The 11,551-nt window shown below is 44.6% G+C and overlaps 1 protein-coding gene across 1 annotated transcript in view; it reads right to left on the reverse strand.

Annotated features, from left to right (window-relative positions):
- The window catches only part of LOC106581600 (BRD4-interacting chromatin-remodeling complex-associated protein), a 41,579-nt gene extending 34,962 nt beyond the window's left edge, over positions 1–6,617 (reverse strand). The window contains exon 1 of the mRNA XM_045703436.1: positions 6,496–6,617. The gene's annotated coding sequence lies outside the window, so the exon portion shown is untranslated. The remainder of the gene's footprint in view (positions 1–6,495) is intronic.
- Positions 6,618–11,551: the final 4,934 nt, after the last annotated feature.

The raw sequence follows: 11,551 nt of genomic DNA on the forward strand, positions 1-11,551 counted from the left end.
TTGGTAAGTGGTCGATCTGAGAACAATGAGATGGGCGCGCGTGCACGTGAAGTGTCCATTTTCTTCTTTGAGTCTTTGAATGAAAACAACTTCTCCCGGTCGGAATATTATCGCTTTTTTACGAGAAAAATGGCATAAAAATTGATTTTAAACAGCGGTTGACATGCTTCGAAGTACGGTAATGGAATATTTTGAATTTTTTTGTCACGAAACGCGTCGGGCTTATTTACCCTTCAGATAGTGTCTTGAACGCACGAACAAAACAGAGGATATTTGAACATAACTATGGATTATTTTGAACCAAACCAACATTTGTTATTGAAGTAGAAGTCCTGGGAGTGCATTCTGACGAAGAACAGCAAAGGTAATAACATTTTTCTTATAGTAAATCTGACTTTGGTGAGGGCTAAACTTGGTGGGTGTCAAAATAGCTAGCCCTGTGATGCCGGGCTATCGACTCAGAATATTGCAAAATGTGCTTTCACCGAAAAGCTATTTTAAAATCGGACATATCGAGTGCATAAAGGAGTTCTGTATCTATAATTCTTAAAATAATTGTTAGGCCAGGTAATCCCGATGCATGATCCTAGGGCTCAGGTCCTCAGAGAGAGAGAGAATTAGAGAGCATGCTTAAATTTACACAGGACACTGGATAAGACAGGAGAAATACTCCAGATATAACAGACTGACCCTAGCCCCCTGACACAAACTATTGCAGCATAAATACTGGAGGCTGAGACGAGGGGTCAGGAGACACTGTGGCCCCATTTGATGATACCCCTGGACAGTGCCAACCAGGCAGGATATAACCCCATCCACTTTGCCAAAGCACAGCCCCCACACTACTAGAGGGATACTTCAACCACCAACTTACCATCCTGAGACAAGGCTAAGTATAGCCCACGAAGATCTCCGCCACAGCACAACCCAAGGGGGGACGCCAACCCGGACAGGAAGATCACGTCAGTGACTCAACCGACGCACCCCTCCTAGGGTCGGCATGGAAGAGCACCAGTAAGCCAGTGACTCAGCCCCTGTAATAGGGTTTGAGGCAGAGATTCCCAGTGGAGAGAGGGGAACCGGCCAGGCAGAGACAGCAAGGGCGGTTCGTTGCTCCAGTGCCTTTCCGTTCACATTCACACCCCTGGGCCAGACTACACTCATTCATAGGACCTACTGAAGAGATGAGTCTTCAATAAAGACATAAAGGTTGGGACCGAGTCTGAATCTCTCACATGGATAGGCAGACCATTCTATAAAAATTGAGCTCTATAGGAGAAAGCCCTGCCTCCAGCTGTTTGAGAAATTCTAGGGACGGGAAGGAGGCCTGCGTCTTGTGACCGTAGCGTACGTGTAGGTATGTATGGCAGGACCAAATTGGAAAGATGGGTAGGAGCAAGCCCATGTAATGCTTTGTAGGTTAGCAGTAAAACCTTAAGTCAAGTCAATCTGGAAAGTAAATTTTTTTCCTGTCAATATTTCAACCGGTTGTTTCTTCAGGTGATTTTAATCAAGTTTTGCCTACTAGCCATGTTTCCCTAATGTTCTGCTCAGGTCTGTGGGTGGGCAATGTTTTGCCCAGGTCCGTGGGCAATTTTGATTCGATTTGTATGCTTTCAGATTAATTTCTTAAGGAAAAAAACGTTCTAATGTTGCAAACACAGCCTGCTTCCTGTTGTCACCCAGATTCAAATGTATTTTTCCCTAAGCATATTGTAGATACTTTACATCATGATTTTAAAGGCCCGTCGACTTGATGTTTAGTCTGCTTCATGTTTTCTGTTTTGGCATAGAAAATCAAGTTTAGTGGTATCGCGATGCTGTGTTTAGGTTCAGGATGCAATGAGGAACATGTAGCCTATGACCTTGGTGGAAGTCTGTTTCGGCCAGAACAGAAAATGGAGAGAAATACCACAACTTCCCCCTAAACGATTATCACACTTTTAGTGCAGCCAGTTGGGTTGTCTGTGGAGGGACAGGTTTCAGTTTTCCTAGAGTGTGACGGAGAGCCGTCTCCAAAGCATGTCACCGGCTAACCCATTCCTAGACGCTGACTACTTTTAGTGCCTATTGACAATATTATCTTCTGGCCGGGGGAGTTCTGTTGCAAGCCCCGACACTCATTCTGAAAGTTAAAACGCATGGCCTGTGTTATGGTGTTGGAAACATATCTTTCATATCAGCAAAACAAAACCGTAACATTACTACTTTATAAGGTTAGGTTAGTGTTCTCACACGGCCATACTTCTGTGTTACAGCGCTTGTTTAACCTCTCTGGGCTAGGTGGGACGTTTGACCCTAGCCAACAGCCAGTGGAATCCCGTGGCGTGATATTCAAATACCTTAGAAATGCTATTACTTCAATTTCTCAAACATGACTATTTTACACCATTTTAATGACAAGGCTTTACAACGAAAGCAAAACATTAGATTATGTCAGCAGAGTACCCAGCCAGAAATAATCAGACACCCATTTTTCAAGCTAGCATATAATGTCACAAAAAACAAAACCACAGCTAAATGCAGCACTAACCTTTGATGATCTTCATCAGATGACAACCCTAGGACATTATGTTATACAATGCATGCATGTTTTGTTCAATCAAGTTCATATTTATATCAAAAACCAGCTTTTTACATTAGCATGTGACGTTCAGAACTAGCATACCCCCGCAAACATCCGGTGAATTTACTAAATTACTCACGATAAACGTTCACAAAAAACATAACAATTATTTTAAGAATTATAGATACAGAACTCCTCTATGCACTCGATATGTCCGATTTTAAAATAGCTTTTCGGTGAAAGCACATTTTGCAATATTCTCAGTAGATAGCCCAACCATCACGGCTAGCCATTTAGACACCGACCAAGTTTAGCCCTGATCAAACTCCGATTTACTATTACAAAAGTTTCATTACCTTTGTTGTCTTCGTCAGAATGCACTCCCAGGACTGCTACTTCAATAATAAATGTTGGTTTGGTCCAAAATAATCCATCGTTATATCCGAATAGCGGCGTTTTGTTCGTGCGTTCCAGACACTATCCGAAATGGTAAAGAAGGGTCGTGCGCATGGCGCAATTTGTGACAAAATTCTAAATATTCCATTGCCGTACATCGAAGCATGTCAACCGCTGTTTAAAATCAATTTTTATGCAATTTTTCTCGTAGAAAAGCGATAATATTCCGACCGGGAATCTCCTTTTCGGCAAACAGAGGAAAAAAATCACAAAGACGGGGGCGACCAGGTCACGCGCCTAAGCCCACAGTCCCTTGATCGGCCACTTGAGAAAGGCGATATTGTGTTTCAGCCTGGGGCTGGGATGACGACATTCAGGTTTTTCCCGGGCTCTGAGCGCCTATGGATGACGTAGGAAGTGTCACGTTAGAGCAGAGATCCTTAGTAAAAGATAGAGATGGCAAAGAAGTTCCAGAAATGGTCAGACAGGCCACTTCCTGTAAAGGAATCTGTCAGGTTTTGACCTGCCATTTGAGTTCTGTTATACTCACAGACACCATTCAAACAGTTTTAGAAACGTCAGGGTGTTTTCTATCCATATATAATAAGTATATGCATATTCTAGTTACTGGGTAGGATTAGTAACCAGATAAAAATCGGGTACGTTTTTTATCCAGCCGTGAAAATACTGCCCCCTAGCCATAAGAGGTTAAGAGAGCCTTAAAATGGCATTGTCACCACAAAGCACCCCCACACCATCACACCTCCTCCTCCATGCTTCATGGTGGGAACCACACATGCGGAGATCATGGTTCTCCAACTCTGTGTCTCACAAACACACGGCGGTTGGAACCAAAAATATAAAATTTGGTCACATCAGACCAAAGGACAGATTTCCACTGGTCTAATGTCCATTGCTCGTGTTTCTTGGCACAAGCAAGTGTCTTCTTCGACCATGAAGGCCTGATTCATGCAGTCTCCTCTGAACAGTTGATGTTGAGATGTGTCTGCTACTGAAGCATTTATTTGTGCTGCAATTTCTGAGGCTGGTAACTCTAATGAAGTTATCCTCTGCAGCAGAGGTAATCCTGGGTCTTCCTTTCCTGTGGCGGTCATCCTGAGAGCCAGTTTCCTCATAGCGCTTTATGTTTTTTGCGACTGCACATGAAGAAACTTTCAAAGTTCTTGAAATGTTCCGTATTGACTTATCTTCATGTCTTAAAGTAATGATGGACTGTCGTTTCTCTTTGCTTATTTGAGCTGTTCTTGCCATAATATGGACTTGGTCTTCTACCAAATAGGGATATCTTCTGTATACCACCCCTACCTTGTCACAACACAACTGATTGGCTCAAACGCATTAAGAAGGAAAGAAATTGCACAAATTAACTTTTAACAAGGCACACCTGTTAATTGAAATGCATTCCAGGTGACTACCTCATGAAGCTGGTTGAGAGAATGCCAAGAGTGTGCAAAGTTGTCATCAAGGCAAAGGGTGGCTACTTTGAAGAATATAAAATATATTTTGATTTGTTTAACACTTTTTTGGTTACTACATGATTCCATGTGTGTTATTTCATAGCTTTGATATATTCACCATTATTCTACAATGTAGAAAATAGTAAAAATAAAGAAACCCTGGAATGAGTAAGTGTGTCCAAACTTTTGACTGGTATTGTACATTTAAAAACATCAAGGGAACATGCGGTGTGTATCTATCAGTTACACATGTCAGAACAGACACACAACAAGTAGGTCACGTTGTGCTTTATTTGTTTTCTGAAACCAGGTTTGCTGTTCACTTGCGCTATATAAGATGGGAGATCCATGCACTCATGGCTCTGTATAATACTGTACGTTTTCTTGAATTAGTTCTGGATTTGGGGACTGTGAAAAGACCCCTGGTGGCATGTCTGGTGGGATAAGTGTGTGTATGTCAGTGCTGTGCGTTAGTTGACTATGCAAACAATTTTGGAATTTCCAACATATTAATATTTCTTGCAAAAACAATAAGTGATGCAGTCAGTCTCTCCTCAACTCTTAGCCAAGAGAGACTGGCATACATAGTATTAATATCAGTCCTCTGATTATAATAAAGAGCAAGACATGTCGCTCTGTTCTGGGCCAGCTGCAGTTTAACTAGGTCTTTCTTTGCAGCATTTCACCATATGACTGGACAATAATCAAGATGAAACTAGAGCCTGCAGGACTTGCTTTGTTGAGTGTGGTGTCAAAAAAGCAAAGCATGTCTTTATTATGGACAGACCTCTCCCGATGTTTACAACCACTGAATCTATATGTTTTGATCATGAGTTAACAATCTAAGGTAAAACCAAGTAATTTACTCATCTCAACTTGTTCAACAACCACACAATATTACCAGATTCTAGAAGTCTATAATTTAGGGAATGATTTGTACCAAATACAATATGGCAGACGTTGAAAAACCATAACAAATCTGTTGTCAGCAACAGATTATAGATTAACGTCAAATACACTCGAGGTAAAACTGTGGGGTTCACACTCACTCCGTCATCATTCCTTTTATAGCTTTTTTTAATACAAGCAAAGAAAAGAAGCTCAACTCAGAATTGCCAAATATTGATGCAAGCTGTACAAAGATGTTGCTGAAACCAGCTGTTTTAAATATCTCTACTATGATCTTATCGAGTATTGATAAAAACAAGTCGAGTAGTAGCAAGCTAACGGTAGATGAGGTTGTGAGTGTAGGGAGGCGGACACTAGAGCAGCAGATTTACGCTGATAACACACCAGTGTCCTATATAAAGGGCAGAAAGGTCCATCTGCAGCTCTCCAGAACGTTGTTAGCAGGCTGAAGCGGTCAGAGCCATTGGTAACACCAGTGTCCTATATAAAGAGCAGAAAGGTCCATCTGCAGCTCTCCAGAACGTTGTTAGCAGGCTGAAGCGGTCAGAGCCATTGCACAGCCAGCAGGGCAGAGAAGAGCGGTGCACAGCATATGAAAGGAGAGACACTGCGAGACGCTAACTAGTGTTGAATGTATCTAATGTATTCACATGATAGTCGTTTTTCCCTAACTACAGTGTCCTCTAAAATAATTCGCATGTTCGTTTGATGCATGTAGCTAATTGTCTGAATTTGCTAACTATTTGAAGCTTTTGGTGCAGTTTCCTTTTCGTTAGCATTAGCTGCTAGGTAGCTACCTGACTATCAACATTCGTGTTAACAGATAACGACGTAGTATACATTTGACATTTAAAACATCACAAGCGGGTTTATTATCAACACATTTATGTTGCACTTCAGCTTGCATGACGCATTATTTCGTTTGCCTTAAATGCAATTGCGTAGCTATCTCCTTGCAAGCAAAATATGAGTTAATGTTGGAATAGTCTTGGACAAGGGGGTGTGCTTGGGAATTTGTTGGAAAATGAAACGCCTTGCCATGCAAGGACTACGGAATTTTGATCGAGGTTTGCAGTCTGCAAATGTTGCAGCTTTATTCTAGTTATTGAGATTAATAGAGAAATTGCTACATTGTCACAAACTCACCCAAGACGAGAGGTGCAGGCAGCGCGGGGTCTCCAGGACAGCCTCGCACGGGCTTCCATACAGGACCCAGCTCCAGCAGGAAACAGACGACTGTTCAGTTCGCCTGTTCAAATTCATTGTTGTGTTCAAACCACAAATCCCTCAACCTTCCATGAACCTTCAACCCACTTTATCCGTCAGAGTAACTCCTTTATCCCCGTGCAACAGGCAATGATCCAGTTTATACCATAGACGTAAAAAGGAATGCTCTGTCATACAGATAATTATATAGCCGCAAACAAAGTATATTGAAACATTGTGCAGTTTTGTAATGCGTTATTGTTGTTATAGCTTTATAAGCTTATATCCACTGTTAGAAACGAATGGAAACATTATCACTTCATTTAACTGGGTTGAGGTTATGCTATTTGCATGTTATGTCTGAGATTGTGGTAATAACCAGGGTATTGGGGTAAACAGGATTTAAATACCCCCATACTGAAGTTACAGGCAAATACACGGCTATCCTCCTTTGCCTCAGTCAGAGCTGCTTTCGTGATAAAGCTCTTTTATTTCTGATTAAATATAGCTTGTTATGTGATTGGCCGAAAGCTAAATATCCAGCAAATAAAAAGGCGGTGATCATTTAACTCATGACTAAGGTAAATTACCTCCAGCATACAGGGAAAGTTTAGGAAGTTTAAATATATACTTTCCCTGGGGGCGTGGTATGTTTTGTTGTTTACACTCAGTGATTGGTTGAATTTGAATGGGGACTAGAAATAATTGGCCAAATTGTGTGTCGTTACAGAAGGTTCTAGTTCATTTTGACGCTGGAGTCAAATCATATAGTATATAAAAATGAACACACATTGGCCTTTTCATAAAATACTATTCCTATGGAGTTGAATGAAGCATGCATTTAGAGGAAATGTAGAATATCTGACCAAAGGTCACATCGCTCAGCTTGCTGTGACTAGCGAAGGTATTTTTCGAGATATTTCCTTGATATCTATGCATGTTTAACCATGCATTTAGAGACGTTCGGTAATGCATAAAACATGGACAATGATGTATTCAGCTCTTCTGCGCCTCTATTTTACATACATTCTCCACTAGAGGGCGCAGACGGATCGATTTCAGCACCAAGTACATGTTTTGATTTATTTCCATACAGGATTTACCCGTGTTTTATCCAAAATTAAAGGCTCAGACTTTTCTGTTTCAGTTTACGCTGGCCAACATTCATGTCTCACTGGGCCATGGCTCCGGCAGACCTGCTCTCACTTAGGACCAAAGCCAGGCCACTGGTGTTTTCAGCCCGCGTTGACATAACAATGGCCCAAAGGCCGGCAGATGGAGTTAACATAACAATGGCTAACTGAACTTTAACACCTTCTCACAAAGCAATTGTTTGGTTGTTGATTCTGGTATTCACAAGTCCTCAGTGTCAGCCCTAGCTATGGAAACACAATTTCCTTAAATAATATACGGGTTGCATAGGGCGGCGAACAATTTTCCCAGCACCGTCCGGGTTAGGGGTAGGCCGTCATTGTAAAATAAGAATTTGTTCTTAATAAAGGTTCAATAAAAAAGGGTGTTTAGACGAGTGAAACACTGGGGCGGCAGGTAGCCTCGTGGTTAGAGTGTTGGACTTGTAACCAAAAGGTTGCAAGATCAAATCCCTGAGCTGACAAGATACAAATCTGTCATTCTGCCCCTGAACAAGGCAGTTAACCCACTGTTCCCCTGAACAAGGCAGTTAACCCACTGTTCCCCTGAACAAGGCAGTTAACCCACTGTTCCCCTGAACAAGGCAGTTAACCCACTGTTCCCCTGAACAAGGCAGTTAACCCGCTGTTCCCCTGAACAAGGCAGTTAACCCACTGTTCCCCTGAACAAGGCAGTTAACCCACTGTTCCCCTGAACAAGGCAGTTAACCCACTGTTCCCCTGAACAAGGCAGTTAACCCACTGTTCCCCTGAACAAGGCAGTTAACCCACTGTTCCCCTGAACAAGGCAGTTAACCCACTGTTCCTAGGCTGTCATTGAAAATAAGAATTTGTTCTTAACTGACTTGCCCAGTTAAATAAAGGTAAAAAAAATACAGTTGAAAAGCTGCACCTGCTGCAGCAGAGCTGTGCTACAGTATCCAGACCAGAGCCTTCCTACAGTATCCAGACCAGAGCCTTCCTACAGTATCCAGACCAGAGCCTTCCTGCTGTCCTACAGTATCTAGACCAGAGCCTTCCTGCTGTGCTGTGCTACAGTATCCAGACCAGAGCCTTCCTGCTGTCCTACAGTATCTAGACCAGAGCCTTCCTGCTGTGCTGTGCTACAGTATCCAGACCAGAGCCTTCCTGCTGTGCTACAGTATCCAGACCAGAGCCTTCCTGCTGTCCTACAGTATCTAGACCAGAGCCTTCCTGCTGTGCTGTGCTACAGTATCCAGACCAGAGCCTTCCTGCTGTGCTACAGTATCCAGACCAGAGCCTTCCTGCTGTGCTACAGTATCTAGACCAGAGCCTTCCTGCTGTCCTACAGTATCCAGACCAGAGCCTTCCTGCTGTGCTACAGTATCTAGACCAGAGCCTTCCTGCTGTGCTGTGCTACAGTATCTAGACCAGAGCCTTCCTGCTGTGCTACAGTATCCAGACCAGAGCCTTCCTGCTGTGCTACAGTATCCAGACCAGAGCCTTCCTGCTGTGCTGTGCTACAGTATCCAGACCAGAGCCTTCCTGCTGTGCTGTGCTACAGTATCTAGACCAGAGCCTTCCTGCTGTGCTACAGTATCCAGACCAGAGCCTTCCTGCTGTGCTACAGTATCCAGACCAGAGCCTTCCTGCTGTGCTGTGCTACAGTATCCAGACCAGAGCCTTCCTGCTGTGCTGTGCTACAGTATCTAGACCAGAGCCTTCCTGCTGTGCTACAGTATCTAGACCAGAGCCTTCCTGCTGTGCTACAGTATCCAGACCAGAGCCTTCCTGCTGTGCTGTGCTACAGTATCCAGACCAGAGCCTTCCTGCTGTGCTACAGTATCCAGACCAGAGCCTTCCTGCTGTGCTGTGCTACAGTATCCAGACCAGAGCCTTCCTGCTGTGCTACAGTATCCAGACCAGAGCCTTCCTGCTGTGTTACAGTATCCAGACCAGAGCCTTCCTGCTGTGTTACAGTATCTAGACCAGAGCCTTCCTGCTGTGCTGTGCTACAGTATCCAGACCAGAGCCTTCCTGCTGTGCTGTGCTACAGTATCTAGACCAGAGCATTCCTGCTGTCCTGTGCTACAGTATCTAGACCAGAGCCTTCCTGCTGTGCTACAGTATCCAGACCAGAGCCTTCCTGCTGTCCTACAGTATCCAGACCAGAGCCTTCCTACAGTATCTAGACCAGAGCCTTCCTGCTGTGCTACAGTATCCAGACCAGAGCCTTCCTGCTGTGCTACAGTATCCAGACCAGAGCCTTCCTGCTGTGCTGTGCTACAGTATCCAGACCAGAGCCTTCCTGCTGTGCTGTGCTACAGTATCCAGACCAGAGCCTTCCTGCTGTACTGTGCTACAGTATCCAGACCAGAGCCTTCCTGCTGTGCTACAGTATCCAGACCAGAGCCTTCCTACAGTATCCAGACCAGAGCCTTCCTACAGTATCTAGACCAGAGCCTTCCTGCTGTGCTGTGCTACAGGATCCAGACCAGAGCCTTGCTGCTGTGCTGTGCTACAGTATCCAGACCAGAGCCTTCCTGCTGTGCTGTGCTACAGTATCTAGACCAGAGCCTTCCTGCTGTGCTGTGCTACAGTATCTAGACCAGAGCCTTCCTACAGTATCCAGACCAGAGCCTTCCTGCTGTGCTGTGCTACAGGATCCAGACCAGAGCCTTCCTGCTGTGCTACAGTATCCAGACCAGAGCCTTCCTACAGTATCCAGACCAGAGCCTTCCTGCTGTGCTGTGCTACAGTATCCAGACCAGAGCCTTCCTGCTGTGCTGTGCTACAGTATCCAGACCAGAGCCTTCCTGCTGTGCTGTGCTACAGTATCCAGACCAGAGCCTTCCTGCTGTGCTACAGTATCCAGACCAGAGCCTTCCTACAGTATCCAGACCAGAGCCTTCCTACAGTATCTAGACCAGAGCCTTCCTGCTGTGCTGTGCTACAGGATCCAGACCAGAGCCTTGCTGCTGTGCTGTGCTACAGTATCCAGACCAGAGCCTTCCTGCTGTGCTGTGCTACAGTATCTAGACCAGAGCCTTCCTGCTGTGCTGTGCTACAGTATCTAGACCAGAGCCTTCCTACAGTATCCAGACCAGAGCCTTCCTGCTGTGCTGTGCTACAGGATCCAGACCAGAGCCTTCCTGCTGTGCTACAGTATCCAGACCAGAGCCTTTCTGCTGTGCTACAGTATCCAGACCAGAGCCTTCCTGCTGTGCTACAGTATCTAGACCAGAGCCTTCCTGCTGTGCTACAGTATCTAGACCAGAGCCTTCCTGCTGTGCTGTGCTACAGTATCTAGACCAGAGCCTTCCTGCTGTGCTACAGTATCCAGACCAGAGCCTTCCTACAGTATCCAGAGCCTTTCTGCTGTGCTACAGTATCCAGACCAGAGCCTTCCTGCTGTGCTGTGCTACAGTATCCAGAGCCTTGCTGCTGTGCTGTGCTACAGTATCCAGACCAGAGCCTTCCTGCTGTGCTGTGCTACAGTATCTAGACCAGAGCCTTCCTGCTGTGCTGTGCTACAGTATCTAGACCAGAGCCTTCCTGCTGTGCTGTGCTACAGTATCCAGACCAGAGCCTTCCTGCTGTGCTACAGTATCTAGACCAGAGCCTTCCTGCTGTGTTACAGTATCCAGACCAGAGCCTTCCTGCTGTGCTGTGCTACAGTAGCTATATCAGTATGGTTACGTGCGCACTAATAACTAGATACCGATTATGGCATTAGTCACGTGAACACCTTACTCTACTTATCTTCCTCGGCGTAGGGTCATAATGGAAGTAAACAAACACCAGATTTTCTGTACTAATCTTTCAAATTATTAGGACATTTAAACACCTTAATCAGAGTTATAGCGGTGTATTTGATCTGCGCA

Source organism: Salmo salar, chromosome ssa20 (assembly GCF_905237065.1).
Source record: "Salmo salar chromosome ssa20, Ssal_v3.1, whole genome shotgun sequence".
Classification (NCBI taxonomy): domain Eukaryota; kingdom Metazoa; phylum Chordata; class Actinopteri; order Salmoniformes; family Salmonidae; genus Salmo; species Salmo salar.